We start from the raw sequence: 23,259 nt of genomic DNA on the forward strand, positions 1-23,259 counted from the left end.
ATCGACGGAAATGCCACCTAGTGGCCAGCATAAATATGCACCTTAGATCCGACGGCGTACGCCAGTCGGATCTAGCACAGCTTCAGGCGTATCTTGTTTTGTGGATACAAAACAAAGATACGCCGGAGCAAACTAGAAGTTACGCGGCGTATCAATAGATACGCCAGCGTAACTTCTTTGAGGATCTGGCCCATTGGGTTTATTGTTACCAACAATATGTAGCAGAATGTGGCCTAAATTGATGAAGAAGTTAGATTTTCTTCATTTTTTATTGGATAGCAGAAAGTAAAAAATATATATATTTTTTAAATTGTTTGCATTTGTAGCGCAAAATGTAGAAACCGTGGTCAAATACCATCAAAAGAAAGCTTTATTTGTGGATAAAAAAGGACATAAATTCTATTTGGGTACAGCTTCCCGCGACACAGTGCCGTATCGCAAAAAATGGCCTGGTCATGAAGGGGGGGTAAACCTTCCGGAGGTCAAGTGGTTAAGCAATGTTTCTCTATAGGTTCCCACAGCCCAGGTCGCAGTCGTATTCGATCGGAATTGAATTTAAAGTGGAGGAAAAATCTGGTTTATAGCGAATTTTTACTGGATTTCAAAACCCAGAACATTTCCGACGACAAATCTTCAAAATGAGTTCTTTGTCTCTGGAGCTGTTTTGTAATATTTTTCTATGAGTCTGATGAGAGAAAAGAAAGTATTTTTATTTCTAATAAACTTTCCTATTGGCTCTTTCATTCGCCCGTTGGTAATCTGCTGCGGGTGCCAGAAGAGGGGTTCACAAAGGGGGTGCGGAAGAAAATTCGGAAACTAATATGACTGCTGCCAGTTCTCCCCATTGGAGTTCCTGGTCCAGCCCTTTCCTTGTGGAGTCTTACCCCTCCTGCTGCAATTTCTCTTAAGAAAATCCAAGAGTGGGCGTAAAACTCCCTTTATCACCAGGGCAGGTGGGTGGAAACATTGGGCCAAATCCTCAAAAGAGATACGACGGAGTAACTGCTGTTACTCCGTCGTATCCCTGGTCCTAACTATGGAACTGATCCACAGAATCAGTTTTCCATAGTTAGGACGAAGATCCGACATGTGTAATTGAATTACACTGTCGGATTTTAGGCTCCATTCACATCTATGCGACAGCGGCGTACGGCGTACGCGGCGTATTTTGCCGCGAGTGTGAAACTTTTTTTTTTTTTTTTCTTTTTGACAAAGCATTCCCATTGCTGTCAATGGGCGAACGCCAATGTCGCCTGAAAAAAAGGGTCCGGGACTTTTTTTCAGGCGACAGGCGTTCGGCGTCTATGAGATGTGAACCATCTCCATAGACAGCAATGGGAATTCTCCCCTCTAGCGGCAGAAGCGTCCGGCGTCGGGCGTTTTGTCGCATAGATGTGAATGGAGCCTTAAGGATGCAATTCTAGGCCGGCCGCTAGGTGGCGAGGCCATTGATGCCGGCGTAGAATATGCAAATGACCAGTTACGGCGATCCACGAACGCTCCGACGGGCCCGTCGCTCTAAATCTACGTAGTTTACGTTGAGTTCCGCCGCGTAAAACTAGGGCTGAGCCCTAGTTGTCTTAAGCCATGTTAAGTATGGCCGTCCTTCCCGCGTCGAATTTTAAATTCTACGTCGTTTGCGTAAGACGTCCGTGAATGGCGCTGGACGCCATTTACGTTAACGTCTAAGCAAATGACGTCGGAGCGACGTCAGTTAGCGCAATGCACGTCGGGTAAGTAACCCGACGGAGCATGCGCAGTACGTCCGACGCGGGAGCGCACCTAATTCAAATGGGACTCGCCCATTTGAATAGGAACGCCTTGCGCCGGACGGATTTAAGTTACAGCGCCGCAAAGTTCCAGGTAAGTGCTTTGTGGATCGGCACCTAACTTGGGAATTTTGCGGCGGAGTAACTTAAATCCGAAAAGTTACGTTGCGCCGCGGCTTTGTGGATTAACCCCATTAAGTTTAGATGAACTGAGTCTTTAATAGGAGTATAATGTCAGCACTGGTGTCCATCTGCAGAACATAAAAAAAAGGAGCACACTGTCGTAATTGTGCGCACTTGACTGTCCAGCTGCACACAACAAACGTCCATGAGGCTGCATCCTTCCCTTGGGGCTGTTCAGGTCATTTGGAAAGCTGTCATGCATTCAGCCAATCTCCTTATTTCAAAGGAAGCAGAATTACTGACAAGAGGCCAGCTCTCTGAAGTCTGACAGTATGCCCTTTGTTGCCAGGGGCTTTGCATGAGACACAGGTGGGCGAAGGGGAAGGCGGATCATCACATTGTATCCTTAGGCTACTTGGACCCTTCCAAGACAACGTTTAGTTTCATGAAGTATTGTGTATAGTAAAAAATATTAATATTTATTCCCCCCCCCCCCAAAAAAAAAAAGTCATCCATTGCGGCCTCTCAGTGATCTTCTACAACCCCTTTCAGCCGCTTCCTGCCCATGTGCATTCGCTCCACCCTCCGCTGTGCCTCGTTTTGTGGTGGTTACTTTGTAGCAGATGTATCAAGGAAAGTGTACAACCAGGCACGGACTGACCATTGGGACTCTCGGGCACTGCCCGAGGACCCCATGCCACTAGGGGGCCCCATCAGGGTTGCCAGGCCCAATAAAACCAGGGACAGTATGTAAAAATCTGTGTTTTTTTTACATCTGTCCCTGATATGTCCAAAGCCGACATGCTTTTGATGTGAAAATCCTGAGATTTTAGCTGCCCTGCCTATGCAATGCCTCCTGGCGTGGTGGCCATCTGTAAGCCCGGGGGCCCCATAATCTTCTATTACCCGGGGGCCCCATGAGTTGTCAGTCCACCCCTGTGCACAACACAACCTTGTTCACACCAGTACGATTTGTCATGCGATTTGACAGTTCTAAAGCGCATAACAAGTCGCACCCCCATTGCCGGCAATGGAACTGTTCAAATTTCTGCGGCTCATGCCACAGCTACTTTGGAAAAGGTTCCAGCACTACTTTTTTTACAATTTCATTGAGACTTGCATAGACTTCTGTTAGCCACTTCCCGCCCGCCCACCATCAAATGACAGCGGAGCGATGTGGCTCTCGTTTTGGGATGGCGTCATACAGGGCTTTTTTTCAGGGGGAACTTGGGGAAACTCAGTTCCCCCACCTTTGGCTCAGACCCTTTGGTGCCTGCTCACCACAATCACTTGTAAACACAGACGTCTGGTTTCTGTGTTTACAAGTGACAGCTCTGCACTCTGTGTAACCCCCCTGAACTCTGCACTCTGTATGTAATGCAATCCTGGTATTTAATGCCCCTTTAAGACCTTTCTACTGTTTGTGAAATCTGAACGGTGTCATGGTTGAGTTCCTGCACCTATTTTCTGAGAAAAAAAGCTCTGGCATCATATGACGGCCCCCCGGTTTAGCTGCGATCGAACGGGGGCAGCATGGTGTTTGCAGGTGTCCCAGGAACACCGATCTTGGCAATGAGCCAAGGCTGTGGCTCTTTACTCATGTGATCGGCTGTGCCAAATCACAGCCGATCACATGATAACAAGGAAGTGCCCTGATTACAATGCGGCCCCAACAGTGCCCATCAGTGATGCTACTCTGTGCCCATCAGTGACACCAGTCTGTGCCCATCAGTGAGGCCAGTCTGTGCCCATCAGTGAGGCCAGTCTGTGCCCATCAATTATGCCAATCAGTGCTACAATTCAGTGCTCATTAGTGCCACTCATCAGTGCCGCCCATCAGTTCCCATCAGTACAACCTATCAGTGCCACCTATGAGTGCCCAGTGCTGCATATTAGTGCATGCTTATCAGTGCCACCCCATCAGTGCTCTTCAGTGCCACCTCATCAGTGCCCATCAGTGCAGCCTATCAGTGCAGTGCCCAGCAGTGATTACATACCACCAAAAGAAAGCTCTATTTGTGTAAAGAAAATTATAAAAAATTCATTTGGGTACAGTTTTTCATGACCATGCAATTGTCATTCAAAGTGTGATAGAACTGAAAAGTCCACAGGTGATAAGTACAACCAAATCTCGTTTGGCTGTACTTCTCCTGTAGATCACAGGAGTGTAGTTCGTTCTGCACTCCCGTGACCCATTTTCAGCAGACAGCAGACTGAAGCCCGCTATCGGCTGACGTCACAGGTTCAGGCTCGGGCAAGATTGTAACAAAAAATGCGCCGGCGGACGTACGTTTCTGAATCGGCACATCTACCTAATTTACATATTCTACGCGTAAATATACGGAAGCGCCACCTAGCGTCCAGCGTAAATATGCAACTAAGATACGACGGTCGGATCTTAGGGAAATCTATGCGTAACTGATTCTAAGAATCAGGCGCATAGATACGACCCCGCACACTCAGGCCTTGTACTCACGGCAGGACATGTCCGATGAAAACGGTCTGCAGACCGTTTCCATCGGACATGTCTGGCCGGGGACTGCCCGGGGACTTCTGTTCGATGGCTATACACACCATCGAACAGAAGTCCGCGCGTAAACAATACGCAGGGCGTGTCCGCGGTGTCGCCACGTCGATGACGCGGTGTCGCCGCGACAATGACGCGGCGACGTGGGCGGCCTGCCTTTAAAATGCTTCCACGCATGCGTCAAAGTCATTTGACGCATGCGAGGGATGGCGGGCGGCAGGACATGTACGGTAGGTCTGTACAGACGACCGTACATGTCCGGGCGGACAGGTTTCCAGCGGACTGTTTTAAAGCAAGTCCAGGAAACAGTTGTCCGCTGGAAACCTGTCCGATCCGCCCGAAAATGGTCCGCTCGGGCCTGCACACGGCCAAACATGTCTGCTGAAACTGGTCCGCGGACCAGTTTCAGCAGACATGTTTGGTCGTGAGTACGGGGCCTTAGAGTTACGACGGCGTATCTGGAGATACGCCGTCGTAACTCGTATCTGAATCCGGGCCATTGTTCTTAATACAGAAAGTGCACTAGACAGACTTTTTTTGTGAAGAAATTACCCATAATGCACTGGGGTTACATTTTGTTTCGCTTTTTTTAGAAGGGCGGCAGGTGATGATTTCCCTGGAGATCTCCTATACACCCAGGGGCAGTCTTATGTTTTCTTTATTGCTCGCTGTATACTGGCAGGTTTTTCGTTACTTTTGTACCCACCAACCAAACCAAATGCTATTCTCTCCGGTATAAAACGATCTGAATAAATCTTATATCACTCTCATGGGAGGGGGGTGTAAATGAAAAACAACAAATGCTGATGTAAGTACCACACATGGGTATAGATCAGGCATTTATTACAGTCCTGTGATTTCTGCTAAACTTACTGTTCACATAAAGTTTAGCCTAAATATGGAGTAAAAAAGATGAACTGCCCTTTGCTACCAATCACATTTCCGCTGTCAGTCTCTGGTAGAGGTTAGAAAGGCGAACAGATACGGACTAGTCTGCAAAAGTAATGCCAGTATACAGTACGTCTTCCAGATCCATTTATTATACATATATTATTAAATTAGTACAGTGAGATTTGTACACTATAAAATGCAATCAAGTTGCTGATTGCCCCATAAAACTAGGCTACACACAGTCTCTGGATGACCCCGCACTATACAACCTAAAGTGGTAATAAACCCTAAAAACAAAGGGCCAGATCCACATACAAATAGATCGGCGCAGCGTATCAGAGATACGCTACGCCGCCGTATCTTACCTGGCTTTAAATCGAATCCTGGAAGAATTTGCACCATAAGTTACGGCGGCGTAGTGTATCTCTGGCGGCGGAATTCAAATCGGCGATTAGGGGGGCGTGATTCATTTAAATGAAGCGCGTCCCTGCGCCGAATGAACTGCGCATGCAGTTTCTAAATTTCCCGCCGTGCATTGCGCTAAATGACGTCGCAACAACGTCATTTTTTTAACTTAGACTTGATTTACGTCCATCCCGATTCACGGACGACTTACGCAAAAAAAAATTAAAATTTCGACGCGGGAACGACGGCCATACTTAACATGGCAAATCTAACTATACGCCGCAAAATACCAGCTTTAACTATACGCCGGAAAAAGCAGACTAGAGACGCCGTAAGAGAATGCGTCGGCCGCGCGTACGTTCGTGGATCGTCGGAAATAGCTAATTTGCATACCCGACGCGGAAAACGACTCAAACTCCACCCAGCGGACGCTGAAGTATTGCATCTACGATCCGAAGGCGTACGAAGCCGTACGCCTGTCGGATCAAACCCAGATGCTGTCGTATCTTGGTTTGAGGATTCAAACTAAAGATACGACGCGGGAAATTTGAAAGTACGCCGGCGTATCAGTAGATTGTGGCGCTATTCCTCCCAATAATACCAACGATAGGGCGCTACTCCTCCCAATAATACCAACGATGGGGCGCTCTTCCTCCCAATAATACCAACGATGGGGCACTATTCCTCCCAATAATACCAACGATGAGGTATTATTCCTCCCAATGATACCAACTATAGGGCGCTAATCCTTCTAATGATATCAACTATAGGGCGCTATTCCTCCCAATAATACCAACGATAGGGCGCTATTCATCCCAATAATACCAACGATGGGGAAAGTGGTGTCACCCCTGTCAACCTTCATATATACACTATATATATATATATATATATATATATATATATATATATATATATATATATATATATATATATATTATTTTTTTATTATCAATCTTCTTTTTAACAATTGTTAAAAAGATTAATAATCCTAATATATATATTTTCTTCATTGAAATGAAAATGAAGAATGAAAATGGTGTCAACCTTACACATACATACATACATACATACACACACACACATATATTATATTATTAATATATATATATATATATATATTATATTATATTATATTATATTATAAATATATATATATATATATATATATATATATATATATATATATATATATATATATATATATTACTTTCTTTGTATATAAATATTTTACAGCGAAAATGGTGTCGCATTCTGGTTGTACTGTCTGGTACATAAATCACAACAGTAGCTGGACAGAATTCCCAATAATGTGGCAGATAAGACAGCTCACGTTTCTATAACATGACTGTGAATTTAATGGTTTGCCTAAAGTTCAACTTTACAACATCAGAATAAATAAAAATACATTTTTGTCATGCTCCGGAAACCTGACGAGACCCCTGAACTTGCTCTTGTGTTGAACATTCCCTCTTTTGTTCGGCAAATTTAAAGCTTCTATTTACTTTCCAGCGATGGAGCCTTGTCAGGGGTGACATGTTCCAACAGGTAAGTAATACAAGCACCCTACCAGCATAGGTGTCAAACATCCTCCCAGTGTAGCGTTAATAAAATAAGGTTGTGTACCCCGGCGTGGATTCCTCCAACACAAACAAAACCGTGGAATCCTACAACCGTGTCAGGAGCAGCGATCGATTAGCGCGATGTGTTGTGAGCTGCCGGTGGAAAAAGACTTTGTAGACATGGCGCCATCCTTAATGATTTTCAAGTGTGTGTTTCCAATCTCTGCTGGATCTGACTTTTACAGTGTTTCAATCACAAAATGTTTTATTTTATTTTTTAAACATAGAGGCATTATCTGCAATAACAAGCTGTCTCATTTTTGGCGACAATTTACAAAAAGGATGCTGGGACTTGAAACATTGCAGTGAAGGTAAAAAACAAAGAAGGTAGGTAGCGCTAAAACCCACACTACTTGAATATAGTGTAGATGTATATATAAATTAAACACAAAATGAGTCGGTGCAAACTTAACATAAATGAATATAGGGTTGATGTCCCTCACCGGGGATAACAACCAATACCCCTCAAATTGATTAAATAATTAATGTCCAAACATAATCATGTGTAAATGTCCAATTTGTGAATAAAATATATTCCAAGAAAAATCCACCACCGATCTTGTGAGTTAAATGGACGTGACTGTTCCTCACAATCGCACCAGAAGTGTTGGACCCCCTGTTAGATGAGGTCATACGAGCATCGATATCCACCCTAACGGGTAGTACGAAATCCTGCGGTGTATCCTTCACCGATGTGGCTGATGAGGCTGCACTGATGGGCACTGATGAGGCAGCACTGATGGGCACTGATAGGCTGCACTGATGGGCACTGATAGGCACTGGTGAGGCAGCACTGATGGGCACTGATGAGGCTGCAATGATAGGCAGCACTAATGAGGCGGCACTGGTAGACACTGATGAGAAGGCACTGATGAGGCAGCACAGATGGGCACTGATGAGGTTGCAATGATAGGCGGCACAGATGGGCATTGGTAGGCGACACTGATAGGTAACACTGATGAGGAGGCACTGATAGACTGCACTGATGGGCACTGATAGGCACTGATGAGGCAGCAAGCAGCAAATTTTTCTCCTTCACCGATGTGCACTGATGAGGCTGCATTGATGGGCACTGATGAGGCAGCACTGATGGGCACTGGTAGACACTGATGAGAAGGCACTGATGGGCACTGATGAGGCTGTAATGATAGGTGGCACTGATGGGCACTGGTAGGCGACACTGATAGGTAACACTGATGAGGAGGCACTGATGGGCACTGATAGACTGCACTGATGGGCACTGATAAGCACTGATGAGGCAGCAAACAGCACATTTTTCTCCTTCACCGATGTGTGTTACCAAGCAATTGAACAGGTGTACCTAATAAAGTGTCCGGTAAGTGTATATACTGTATATGCCACCAGTTCGATAAGTAGAGAGGACCCACCTTCCTGAAGTAGAGATGCCAATTTGATTAAAGTAGTGTGAATGATAACCAGCACTTAGGATAAAGACAGCATCTGTAATTGTAGGGCTCTTTGAAGTAGAGCTTATTGAAAATACAAGGTGCTGTTACACCTGTATTGTAGCTGATGGAGTGTGTGTAATCAAAGCTGAGGAATAGACCTCTCATGAAAGCCCCATTCACTGTCATCCATGAATGGACCAGTCAGCTGGGTTGTATGTATATTGCATCTAATTACTCTACATTAATTGCTCAGTGCTCAGTCTATACAAGAGTATTACCACCCAGCACCATTTCAGATAAGGATAAAGTAAGGGCTCATTTATTCATTCAGTGGACCACTTTTCAGAGAGCGTTTGACAAGCAGTGCTTGTTTTTAACCTCTAAAGACTTGCACCACTGCGCCTCAACTGTGTGCATAGTTTTTCACGACATGTGTACAACCCAGTCTGCTTAGGGTTTCCACCTCATCCCTTTAAACCCGAACACATAATAATTACACAGGTTCAGTGGCTGATTAAGGTTGTAATTAAGTTCACCTAGTGCCTTATCTGCAATAAATTAGCATCAGAACCTGTGTAATCCATATGTGTTTGGGTTTAAAGAGATGAGATGGCAACCCTAAGGCTACTTTCACACTGGGGGGTTGCGCGGTCAGCGGTAAAGTGGCGATTTTCGGTCATTTTACGGCACTATTTGGCTGCTAGCGGGGCACTTTGAACGAAAAAGGGTTAAAACCGCCCGCAAAGCATCGATGCAGCTGCGCTTTGCCGGCGGTTCAGCAGCACTGCCCATTGATTTCAATGGGCAGGGGCGCTTTAGGAGCGGTGAGTTTTTTGAGCGTTCTGCCAGCGCACCGCTCCAGTGTGAAAGCCCTCAGGCTTTCACACTGGAGTGAAAGAAGAGGCTCTTTCAGGGCGTTTTGCAGGCGCTATTCATAGCGCTATAGTGCCTGAAAAGTGCCCCAGTGTGAAAGTAGCCTACGTCTGCTGCCTTTGAAGCAGAAGCAGCTTGTTCATACAGTGCGCAGGGGCGCCGCCCCCCTAATTCATGCGCCCTGCCCCTAATCTACATGCAGGCGCTGTACGATTGCATTCCATTTTTTTTTAGAAGCACTTGTTAAGAGCCAGAGGCTGTAATTGGCTTCAGAAACTGTGCCCACCTAGTTGTTTGACAAAAGCGAATTAATATTCTTTATTGTCTTCCTGATCCTCCTCCCAGCCAATCAGGAAGCAGGTCCTGAGACTCGATTGGCCGAGGCAGAAGCAATCGCTTTGGCCGTCGTGCCGAGGGAAGGAGGAGGGAAGCAGTCGATGAGGAAGCCGCCATGAAGCCCGAAATGCACAGGAGAAGGAGCCAAAGCTGCCAGCGACCTAGATGGGCTAAGTGTAGGGCCAACCGACCGCGGGATGGCGGTGTAAGTGCGGAAGTGCGCCCACGGTCGGCCGACCGGGGGGGGGGCTGGGGGGTTCTAGGGGGGTCTGCCCCCCAAAACATAAAGCACCAGCTGCCACTGCTTTGAAGCTTAAAAAACAATTCCAGGTGTGGATAATTTATACATAGTTTCATTGATCCATCTACACTGTAGGTAGATATATACCATACCTGTCTGATGCCCTTGGAAGCTGGAAACCATTGGAGTAGACACCGTCAGCTTTTTGATAGCACATAAACTGGCCGGACAGTATATGTGTGATCACAGCATCCCCATGGCTCATTGGCTATTTCTTGGCCTTCTCACATGACACAAAATAATAAAAACACAACTATTCGTTGATTTGCAGAGACAGAATGGGTCCGTCTTTCAGATGTCTCTGCACACCTGAATCTATTTATCGCCTAATCTTGCTTTGTTCTCTTATGCGGTTAGAATTCAGAAGTGGGGAACAACCGATATCACATGCTAGGTGCTAATATAAAAAAAAAAGCACCATCTGGATTTGAAATTAGATCTTGCAAACACAAAAGCCCTATGAGGGGGCTTAGAACGTCAACGTTAATCCAACTAACGATGGGTTTTAGATCATTAATGTGGAAGCACCAAGAGCTCTGTTATTATTGAGTGCTAATTAAAGTATACCTGGCAGATCTTACTCACAGCACTGAAGCCAAGGGGTTATTATGGTAGCCAGGCTGCTAGTATTTTCATAAAAGGAGGACAGAAATAGCAGGCTCCATGTTTTTCTCATGGCATTCACTGGGTAATGTTAGGACCTATTTATACCAGCCAGCTCGGCCCATCATGGTGCATTTAATGCACATGCATTAACAGACATTAAACTGGCCATAGATGGTTCGCATGTAGGCTGGTTCAGCAATGGTTTCATGCAATTATTGCCAGTGAGTTATTCATTGAGTTAAAGCGGAGCTCCACCCTAAAGTGGAACTCACGCTGATCGGAACCTTCCCCCCTCCGGTGTCACATTTGACACCTTTCAGGGGGGAGGGGGGTGCAGATACCTGTCTGAAGACAGGTATTTGCACCCACTTCTGGCCACAGAGCTTCGGGTTTTCTCCGGGCATGACGTCACCTCCCGTTGTGCTTTGGGAACACTCGGCTCCCAGAGCACAGCGGGAGCCAATCAGCGGGGAACCGGGTAGTGAAGCCGGAGTGCTTCACTTCCTGGTTCCCTCACTGAGGATGGCGGGGGGAGCAGCAGAGAGACGAGCGATCGCTCGTCCTCTGCTGCGGACGGCGCTGGACTCCAGGACAGGTAAGTGTCCTAATATTAAAAGTCAGCAGCTGCAGTATTTGTAGCTGCTGGCTTTTAATATTTTTTTTTAGTGACACATCCGCTTTAAGCTGTCTGAACTTATGCAAGGGATAAATAGAACACCAGGTCGTGTAAGCCCTACATGAAGCTGGAGTTAAAGTTTATGGCCTTGTAGTTGAAACAGAACACCCTCCTTGCTCCCCTTTCACATCCTTTGTGCTCTTCTCCTACCATAAAATCTTTACCATAGGGTGGGAGGTGAAGCAGGTCTGGGCAAAGGGCAGACCAGGTTCTCTTCTGAGTCCTGGGATGGGTCTGGATGTGGCCGCCCTGAACCAGAGTCATGCATTTCTATGGTGTGTTTGGGCCGTCCACCAGCACCATAGCACCAAATGATGTCATGGGTCCTGGTCTTTCAGAGTTATTGGATTTTAGGGTGCTGGCAGCCTAGCCTGCCATGGAAATATATGATGCAAATACAGGACAAGTTGCAACTCTTGTAGTGGGTTTGAGTGTGGCCCGTAGTTTGGGGTTCCACGGTATATACCTTAAAAATAAAAACTATGGGCAACTCCACTCCCCCAAATACTCCATAGGAATTGAAGCGGAGGAGCCAGAACATGAAGAGAAATAGGTAGATTCAGGTAGAGAAGCCTATAGTTACGGCGGCGTAGCTTAGCGTGTTTAGGCTACGCCGCCGTAATGTTTGCTAGGCAAGTACATGATTCTCAATGTACTTGCCTGCTAATATACGGCGGCGTAGCCTAAAGCGGGCGGGCGTAAGGGCGCCGAATTCAAATGTGTTGGAGGGGGGGGGCGTGTTTTATGGCAATGAGGCTTGACCTCACGTTTTTTACGTTTTTTTTAATGTGCATGCGCTGGGCACCTACATTTCCCAGTGTGCATTGCGGCTAAGTACGCCGCACGGGCCTATTGATTTCGACGTGGATGTAAACGACGTAAATCCCGATTCGCGGACGACTTACGCAAACGACATAAAAAATTTGAATCTCGCAGCCATACTTTAACATTGTTATTCCACCTAATAGATGGAATAACTTTAGGCCTGCTAATGCCTTACGGAAACGGCGTAAAACTACTGCGGCGGCCGGTAGCAATTGCAACCTAAGATAGGACGGCGCAAGCCGTCTTATCTTAGATATGTTTAAGCGTATCTCTGTTTGAGCATACGCTTAAACATAAGTCGGCGTAGATTCTGAGTTAGGCCGGCTTATCTACTGATAAGTCGGCCTTACTGAATCTACATAATAGAGATCAGTCTTTCGGATCTACTCTTATTATATATAATCTTACTATTGAAGGCTGCAGGAATGTAAACCACCACCCAGACTTCTCACCTATCGGCATCTATTCAATACAGAATTATCGCTTTTGGGTGGACTTATCTTTTCAATCTCTACCTACAACAACAGTGCCTTTTATTTTGACCAAGACTAGGATGTTTGCATGCACTTTACCAACACCTTGGCTTTCATGGCAATGCTTTCAGTCCTTATCCGACTTCCATATTTAATTAGCAGGTGTCTCCTTAGTTGGTTTTCTCCCGAAACACTTCCTTTAGTAATCACTGAACATAAAGCAGCTGCAAATCATTAATGGGAATATTTATCACTCCCGCTCTGTGTGTGGAACCTTATCAAAGCTTCTTGTTATCAGTAGATAAATGGAGCACATTTGAGTACATAGGCCACAAAAGATAATTTCATACTTCAAGATAGTCGGGGAGACTAAACAGTGTACGAATGCACAGAAGCCTGAACTACCATCACCTTCAGGGTTTCCTCTGAGCAAAATTCAACAGTTTAAACACTGACCTCAAGAGAAAAGTCCACTTTGAGTATACTTTCCATGATTCTATTAAATACTGTTAATTGATTTACAGTGAGGGTGACTAGACAGCAGGGATGGACTGGCCATTGGGACTACAGGGAGTTTCCCGGTGGGCTGATGGCTCAGTGGGCCGTCTTCAGTGACAGCAGACCGCCGCCCCCCTCTGCTCCTCTGTCTCTCCCTTCCCCGCAGCGCTCACCTCCTCTCCCTCCCCGCAGCGCTCACCTGGAGAAAACAGAGAAGCAGGGGGAGGACCAGAGGAGCAGGGGGGACGACAGAGGAGCATGGGGGAGGGGACAGACAGCTGACTTAACAGCTATGGCCTGGGAGTTTCTCACTTCTGCCTAATCTTGTCCCATAAGGGGGGGGGGCACCAAACTGATTCTTTGCCCCGGGTGAAATAATGTCTAGCTTCCCCACTGGTACTGCCTATAAAAGTACCAGTACCAGTCGTTCTACTCTAATAAAGTAGAACGGCTAGTGGCTAGTGAAGGGGGAGAGGGGGCTCAGGTGGCCGGGGGGGGGGGGGGTGCGGGAGTTGTCTGGCCGCCATGGGAGAGACCTGTCAAAGTGGGCCAGTCTGGATGAAGTCCAGGGCCAGATTTTTGGCCCAGTCCAGCCCTGCCCTGCACAACTACTGGAAAGTGGTAAAAATATGAAAATGGAGGTTGTTTGTACAAAGCCTATCGGACCTCATATCTAATTCCGTGACTTCAACTGAGCTTTAATCTCTGGGAAACTGCGGGGTGTCTGCATCATGTGTCTGCATTGTTTAAGGCCCATTTACACTTCCGCATTGCAGTAATCCATGCAGTGCTACAACATATGGCTCTGAATGCTAGATGCACTCATTTAAAATTGGTACAATATATCAGAGTATGAACTTTAAAGCCCTGTACACATGATCGGAATTTCTGATGGAAAAAGTCCGACTGACTTTTTCCATCAGAAATTCCGACCGTGGGTATGCCCCATCGGACTTTTTTCCGAGAAATTCCATTGGAGTTTAGGTACATGTTCTCTTTTACTCCAATGGAATTCCGTCAGAATTTCGATGTAAGGTTTGGCCGGGCAAAAGCCTGATCGTATATACGGGGCATTACAGATGATCGCAGACAGAATTTTGCCACTTGACAGGGTTTTCGAAAGTATTTCTAGCTTGCAGAATTTTGCTTCCCAGGATAATTTTAATAATATAAAACAAATTTTGTTATATTTTTGAATGGGAGGAAGGGGTTCTGGCAGGGGATAGGGTAATTGCCCCTTTTACCCCCCTATAAATCTGGTGCTGAAAGCAGGTGAAATTTTAAATTACACTTTAAGTGGAAGTGTATACAATGTAAGCTATTTAGCAAGTTGGATGGTACTTGGATGGGCTTACAGCAGTGAGAGAGCAGACAGAGACTAAGGTTAGAAATATATAGATAGATTTTGAATTCAGACTTTTATGCAAAACTCATAAAAATCATTGAAGCCTTTGATGATGCCGTTATTGAATCAACTAATTTTGTTCGAAAGCCTTTAAAAATTTCCTCCAGACTTAAAACTTGAATGAATTCCCAGATGTATCAAACTGGTTTGTTACTGCCTATAAAATCAATGAAAGAAAAATGCGAAGCATTTAAATTTATAAGTAAGTGTTCTTATATATACACTAAAACAATTATGAGTCCATAGAATTTTAGTGGATAATATATTGTAATATGAGGTTGCTTAGCTCAGTGGTAGATGTAATTTTGGTACAGTTAGTCCATCTCACAACAACACTGGGGTAGATTCACGTAGAATGGCGTATGTTTGTGCGGGCGTAACGTATCCTATTTACTCTACGCCTCCGCAACTTTTACAGGCAAGTGCCGTATTCTCAAAAACAAGTTGCGGCGGCGTAGCGTAAATAGGCCGGCGTAAGCCCGCCTAATTCAAATTGTGAAGAGGTGGGCGTGTGTTATGTAAATTAACCCTGACCCGACGTGATTGACGTTTTTCACGAACGACGCATGCGCCGTCCAAGGTATTTCACAGTGTGCATTGCTCCAAAGTACGCCGCAAGGACATCATTGGTTTCGACGTGAACGTAAATGACGTCCAGCCCCATTCACGGACGACTTACGCAAACGACGTAAATTTTTCAAATTTTGTCGCGGGAACGACGGCCATACTTAACATTGGTACGCCGCATATACGCCTCATATAGCAGGGGTAACTTTACGCCGGGAAAAGCCTAACGTAAACAGCGTAACTGTACTGCGTCTGCCGGGCGTATGTTGGTGAATTCGCGTATCTAGCTGATTTACATATTCTAGGCGTAAATCAGCGTACACTCCCCTAGCGGCCAGCGTAAATATGCAGTTAAGATCCGACGGCGTAAGAGACTTACGCCGGTCGGATCTAATAGAAATCTATGCGTAACTGATTCTATGAATCAGGCGCATAGATACGACCAGCCAGACTCAGAGATACGACGGCGTATCTAGAGATACGACGGCGTATCTCCTTTGTGAATCTACCCCATTATATTTAAGGGCCTGGTAGCCTGCTTTTATTAAAAGGGAGAAAACAAAACAAAAATTCATCCAGGATTCCCTTGCAGGGGTTTTAACCTTAGTCAAAAAACACAAATAAAAAATACCAAGCCACCTGGCTCTCTGGTCAGCAGTACCTCTGCTTGTTTTGGTCTTCCAGACCACTTCTGGCTCTCTCTCAACCTACAATAGGTGGTAGCACCTTGCTGTTCAGGCCCACATTGCCACTTGACAGGGTTTTCGAAAGTATTTCTAGCTTGCACCCACCAAAGACTACCCTTATTCTATCCAGCCCCCTGGAACTCACTGGCCTCCGCAGGTTCCTCAGTCTTCAGGCCCTCTCGTGGTTTCCCAGACTCTTGTAGTTGGCCAGACTTTCCCAGTCCTTGGGCCCAGAAACGATCAGATGGGATTGCGGCACTTAAAATGTATTAGGAAAATTTAAATTCCATTCAGTGTCAAATGCATGACGGTTTCGGGCTATAAAAATAGCGCCCCCACTGCTATATCTGGATCGTGTGCACTTCCCCTTCAACGTTTGTTCTATATATGTATATATAGAGATATATATATATATATATATATATATATATTTACAATTTAAATGTACTTCTAAATCCAATTTTGCATACACTATTGTTCTTTTATGTATTCCCACACTGTACATGCCATAAAAGTTCTAACTCTATATGGAACATGAAATTTTTTCTAGCACGTGCACATTACAGTAAGTACATTTTTTCACAACTGAGGAACACATTCCTTGCCAGTTCACACCAGAATTTCACAGGAATACACTTTGCGTTCCTGAGCGATTAAGTGAGATGCGATTTTCAGCCCATTTATTTGAATGGGCTGAAATCGCATTGGATTGCACCACAAGTAGTGCATGCACTACTTTTAAAAACACGCTGTAACCGGATTGCATGGTACTGCATTTGGGGTGTTGGCCCCTGCAGCAGATCACACACAGGCAACACGTATGAAATGCTGATTTAAGCACCATGTTCTGATGTAATCAGAATTTTGTTCATTCAGATAAGAAACAAGAAAAAAATTCCCATTATTTGTATTCCATTTTTCTTTTCACTGATTTGTCCCACATTAACCTCTAGGAAATTGAGCAGACATTTAGAAAATTATCATTTGTTAATGAATTTCTAACCATATATCGTCAGCCTCGGTTGAGTGGATCACAATCGTATGTTCATTAATGCGCAACCATTTTATCACCGTAAAAATGGGGTTCTTCTACTGAAATATGATCTTTACGATTACCATAGGTGTGCGCAGACCATGGCATTAGGGTTTTTTAATTTTTTACAATTTTAATTAATGATGTATTATTGTTATTATTATTAATATTGTTTTATACAATTTTTTAGGAGCTCCATTGGAGGGCTTTGGTGAGATATCAGAGGTCTAAACAGACCTCCGATGTCTCACTTTTAGACCCCTTTCACACTGAGGAGTTTTTTAGGCGGTACAGTGCTAAAAATATCGCTGCTATGCCGCCTGAAAAACTCCTTCACTGCCTACTCAATGTGAAAGCCCGAGGGCTTTCACACTGAGGCGATGCGCTGGCGGGAGAGAAAAAAATCCCCTGTCAGCAGCATCTTTGGAGCGGTGAGAGGGGCGGCATGTATACCGCTCCTTCCCATTTAAAACAATGGGAAACCGTGGCAATACCGCCCGCAATGCGCCTCTGCAGAGGCGCATTGCGGGCGGTATTAACCCTTAATCGGCCGCTAGCGGGGGTTAATACCGCACCGCTAGCGGCCGATTCCCGCAGCAATCCCGGCGGTATAGCGCCGCTATTTTTAGCGGCGCTATACCGCCACCGTGGCTCCCGCTCCAATGTGAAAGGGGCCTTAGGGAAGAGATTCCCCAGCCCCTTCTTCTGCAGCCAAGCAGCAGGGGGAATGTGTGCAGCACAGTGTGATTAGGGTGTGCCCAGGCACACCTGGCACACCATGTGCGCACGCCTATGACGATTACAGAGACCACAACAGTAAAACATTATGTAACGTGATGTCCTGATATAACATAGTGCTCACACAAGTCACCTGTCGGCCAATATGGTTGCAGTAAATGAAGCAACAAATTAATAAATGATTTTGTTATTTTGGTAAACCGACACTAGCTAATTATTTTACTGTCAAAGTAAAAGTGTAAAAATAAATACAGATATAAAAAAACATTAATTGGAAGAGAATGAATGGCCTGGATTTGACCTATAAAAATAATGAGGCAGAGCAGAAAATATGTTAAGCAAATAACAAATTAGACTGCAATTAAGATACAACTCACAGTGTTGCCAGCAATTAGAATCATTACATAGTGCAAATGACGGTTTTATGCATTCTGCGCATTGTCTGCAATTATCTCGCAATTATGTATTTTTTGGACAAACGCCAAAATCTACACAGAAAACCAGAATAATAGAAGCTATCCATGTTGGACTGCCCCCTGCCTATTAAATCTCATGGAATTACAAGTAATTAGATTAGTAAAGGTTTAATTTGTTACTCCTATAAACCGTTATTATGCTTGTGTTTTTCACACTCTTGAGTTAATACTACAATGTAGGGTTGTCCCGATACCACTTTTTTAGGACTGAGTACAAGTAACGATACTTTTTTTTATGTACTCGCCGATACCGAATACCGATACTTTTTTTTAAATGTGTCCCCAAATGCAGCCATGTCCCCCCACATATGCAGCCATGTCCCCCCACATATGCAGCCATGTCCCCCACATATGCAGCCATGTCCCCAAACATATGCAGCCATGTCCACAAACATATCCAGCCATGTCCCCAAACATATTGCAGCCATGTCCCCAAACATATTGTAGCCATGTCCCCAAACATATTGCAGCCATGTCCCCCACATATGCAGCCATGTCCCCCACATATGCAGCCTTGTCCCCAAACATATGCAGCCATGTCCCCAAACATATGCAGCCATGTCCCCAAACATATTGCAGCCATGTCCCCCATATACGCAGCCATGTCCCCAAACATATTGCAGCCATGTCCCCAAACATATTGCAGCCATGTCCCCAAACATATGCAGCCATGTCCCCAAACATATTGTAGCCATGTCCCCCACATATCCAGACATGTCCCCCCACATGCAGCCATGTCCCCCGTACCTAAATGATGCCGCCGCTGCGTTAATCACCGCGCGGGGAACATTACAGTCAGCTTTCGTTTGAATAAGCTGTTTTCCCTGCCGCACTGTGTATAGAGACACTCCCCCTTGCTCGCGATTGGACAGATCCGTCCAATCCCGAGCAAGGGGGAGTGTCTATGCGCGGCGGGGAAAACAGCTATTCAAATGAAAGCTGACTCTAATGTTCCCCGTGCGGTGATTAACGCAGCGGCGGCGGCGGCTTTGCGATATACGACGGCGGGCAAGTATTCTATTTAGGCATCGGGGGTATTTGCGGGAGTACAAGTACTCCCGCAAATACTCGGTATCGGTCCCGATACCGATACTGGTATCGGTAACGGGACAACCCTACTACAATGGATATAGAAAATAATCACTTCCCTTTAAAATAATCAAATTGTTTTACTTTGCAACCTGAAATAAAGACAGACACCGTTTTTTTTATCCAGCCAATAGATCAGTTTTAGTTTCATCTGACCATAAGACCTTTTCCATGTGTCCTCGGAATCTATAAGGTGCGTTCAGGAGCCTCAACACCAAACAAGATCCAATACAGCTCACCATCCAAATAACACCATTATAGGTGGTCACTTCTGTGCTGACCACCTATATAAAGGCTTACTTCTGCATTGATATCCAATATAAGGGGTTACTTCCACATTGGCCATCAATAAAAAAGGCTACACTGACCAACAATCTTAGGTGTCATAATTAGACTGACCACCAATGTAAGGGGTCACTTCTACAATGACCAACAATATAAGGTGTCACTATAATTTTCACTGTTTTTGTTTCTTTTCTGGTCATTATTATTATTAATTTGCTAATATGCCATGAGCTGTACATGTAATAATTTTAGTGTGGATTCTGTAAGACCCAAAAAATATTTTATGGGTTTGTTCTTTATAAAAACGTTGAGAAAGGAACCAAACTTACTTCGGCCACAGCCTTACATTTGGACATATACCCTACAACATTTAGAACAATAGTAATCCATACACTAATAGCAGCAAGGCTCACTCTAACCAGCCTCTGGAAATCTAGGGACGCACCCAATTTATCGATAGCTATAGCCAGACTAAATATTCAAGCTCAGTATGAACTTATGCTTGCTTATAAAACTTACTCCACCATCACATTCAAAAAAAAGAATGCAATACCTGTCCATCCCATCCTAAAGCACCCAACTACTTAAAAGAGTGTAACTTAAGCCTAAGTTTGAAGTACCGTTAAGCCATTTATGTGCATATCTTTGATGTAGCCTAGCATCTTGGACCTACCTCTTCAATCTGATTTGCAAGTTTTGTTTTCGTAAAAAATTTTTTGAACCCAACTATCTAGTTAATATGATGGTCTGTCCATGACTACAGTTTGAACCCATTAGGGGTAGACTGGTACATGTAATCAAGTATTTTATACTTACGCAAAAAAAAACAAATCCCCTTTCCTAGGACAAATCTTCTCCCCCCATCACCCCTCCTAACACAAATCCCCCTAAATCACTACGCTTAGCACCCCTACCCCCTCAATTCCCCCTTTCTGAAACAATACTTACCCTAATGCTGCCCCCAAATGACCCCTTCCAACACAAATCCCCCCCACCTTTTTTTGGTTGAACTGGATGGACTTGTGTCTTTTTTCAACCCGACTAACTACAGTATGTAACTATGTAACCTCACATGATACCATAGTGCCCAGAGCAGCTTCCCCTCTTGCCCAACCCGTTGTCCTGGCCCTGCCTAACTCTATAATTTTCAGAGTCTCCCAAGTTGGAGCACATATAGCAGTGGATAGATTAAAGCTGGTTTGCCTGGAGGGAGCCCAACCCTCAAGGGCACAGGGACACACAGGACACCCAGCAAAAGCGCAACAGCAGCTAATGGCATCCAGTGCGTTCCCAGTTCAACCAATTGTACATTGCATTGCTCTTCCATGTGCACCTTACTGCAAAGGCTAGTTATATGTTGGGATGGTTTTGTTAGGGTTGCCACTTTTTTGCACCTTTGGTAAATTTAAAATCTCCCTTTTTAAAGTGGGATGATTATTAATTATTTTTTAACATGGTGTTTATTTATTACTAGCTGAATACCCGGCGTTGCCCGGTCTTCCTATCTTAACCTTTTGGGGAGGAAAATCATAGTAATAATAATAATAATAATAAGGGTGTAGGTAAGGGTTAATTTAACTGTCATATATTTTTATTTGGCATATAAGTAATATGTGTACCAGGTATTATTGAAATATCTCCGGACATATAAGTAACATGTGACCAAGTGTTATCGAAATATCTACAGCCGTTTGGAAGTTATGAAGTAACATGTATTTCCCATAGAGTTGAATGGGACTTTAAAGGAAAACCCCGACCATGGCAAATGGGGGTGGGTAAGGGTTAAAGCACCTATCCCATGTTTGTTGCTGACATATAAGTAACATGTGTGCCAAGTTTCATGTTAATATCTTTAGCCGTTTGGACGTGATGCTGGAACATACATACATACACACGTTGAGTTTTATATATATAGATTCATTTTTATGGTAGCCACAAGATCGCTTTAAATAACCCACCCAGCATCAAAGGTCCATTGACAATCTCTATTGTGCATGAATTCAGTCTTCAGCCTCAGAGGGATAATAATTGATCGTGAACCCAACAGATCCATTAAAAATCTTTCCTTGTAGCATAACTACAGTTATAATTAAGCTACTTATGTGTTTCAGAAATGTTCTAAGGTGAACCTGTTCAGGGTGTAAAATTACTGAAAGATCCACTTTAAGACCAGCAATATGCATTATTAATCATTTCTCTATCGACACCCCCACGTGCCCCTTCCCCTGAGTTCTCCGTCAAGATCAATGGCACAACTGTCAGTCCGTCCTCACATGCCAGGGTGCTAGGGGTAACCCTAGACTCTGAACTGTCCTTTCAGTCCCACATCCAATCCCTGTCCAAATCATCCTGCCTTAGGCCCCGTACACACGACCGGATCGATCCGCTGGGATTGATCCGCGGATCAGTTCCAGCAGATAGATCCGGTCGTGTGTACGGCCTAGCGGACATTTTCAGGCGGATAAAAATCCAGCCGACGGATTTTCAGCGGATAAAAATTTCTTAGCATGCTAAGAAATCTATCCGCTGGAATCCTGTCCGCCGGACTTATCCGGTCGTCTGTACAGACTCACCGGATAAGTCCGTCCGATCCCATCCCTCGCATGCGTCGTATTGATTCGACGCATGCGTGGAAGTATTTACCTTCCAGGGTCGCGCACGTCGGCGGATGTATTCCGCGGGGATTTTGATCTGATGGTGTGTACAGCCATCAGATCAAAATCCGCCAGAGGATTTATCCGCTGGAAACGGTCCGTCGGACCGTTTCCAGCTGAAATCCTCTCGTCTGTACGAGGCCTTAGACTCCGCAACATCTCAAGTATACACCCCATTTTAACCAATGACACCACCAAGCTTTTAATTCATTACCTGATTATCTCTCACTTCGACTACTGCAACTCACTCCTCATTGGATTACCTCTACCTAGACCCCCCCCCTTCATTCCATAATGAATGCTGCTGCAAGACTCATCCACCTTACCAACTATGCAGTGTCCTCCACCCCTCTCTGCCAATCCCTGCACTGACTCCCACTCACCCAACGAATACAATTCAAAGTACTAACAATAATTTACAAAGCCGTCCACAACTCTGCCCCCAGCTACATCACTAACCTAGTTTCAAAATACCAACCAAGCCACTCTCTTCGGTCCTCCCAAGACCTCCTGCTCTCTAGCTCCCTTGTCACCTCCTCCCATGCTCGCCTCCAGGATTTCTCCAGAGCTTCTCCCATCCTTTGGAACTCCCTACCCCGATCTGTCCGATTGTTCCCTAATCTATCCATATTTAGACGATCCCTGAAAGCCCTTTTTTTATGCTTATGCTGCTTCTAACTAATACACTATTTTACTTTCTCCATCAGCTCATCCCCCACAGCTATTACCTTTTGTATCAATTGACCCTCCCTCTTAGATTGTAAGCTCTATCGAGCAGGGCCCTCTAATTCCTCTTTTAACAAATTGTAATGTAGTTGTAATGTCTGCCTTCATTTTGTTAAGTGCTGCGCAAACTGTTGACGCTATATAAATCCTGTATAAAAATAATAATATTGTACAATATCATTTTGCTGTTAATATGAATATTATGCAACTAAAATAAATCAGCTTGTGCAATAATAAATCATTTTTGCCCATCTTTAACCAATATT

The sequence above is a fragment of the Rana temporaria genome, chromosome 7 (genome assembly GCF_905171775.1).
Source record: "Rana temporaria chromosome 7, aRanTem1.1, whole genome shotgun sequence".
NCBI lineage: Eukaryota > Metazoa > Chordata > Amphibia > Anura > Ranidae > Rana > Rana temporaria.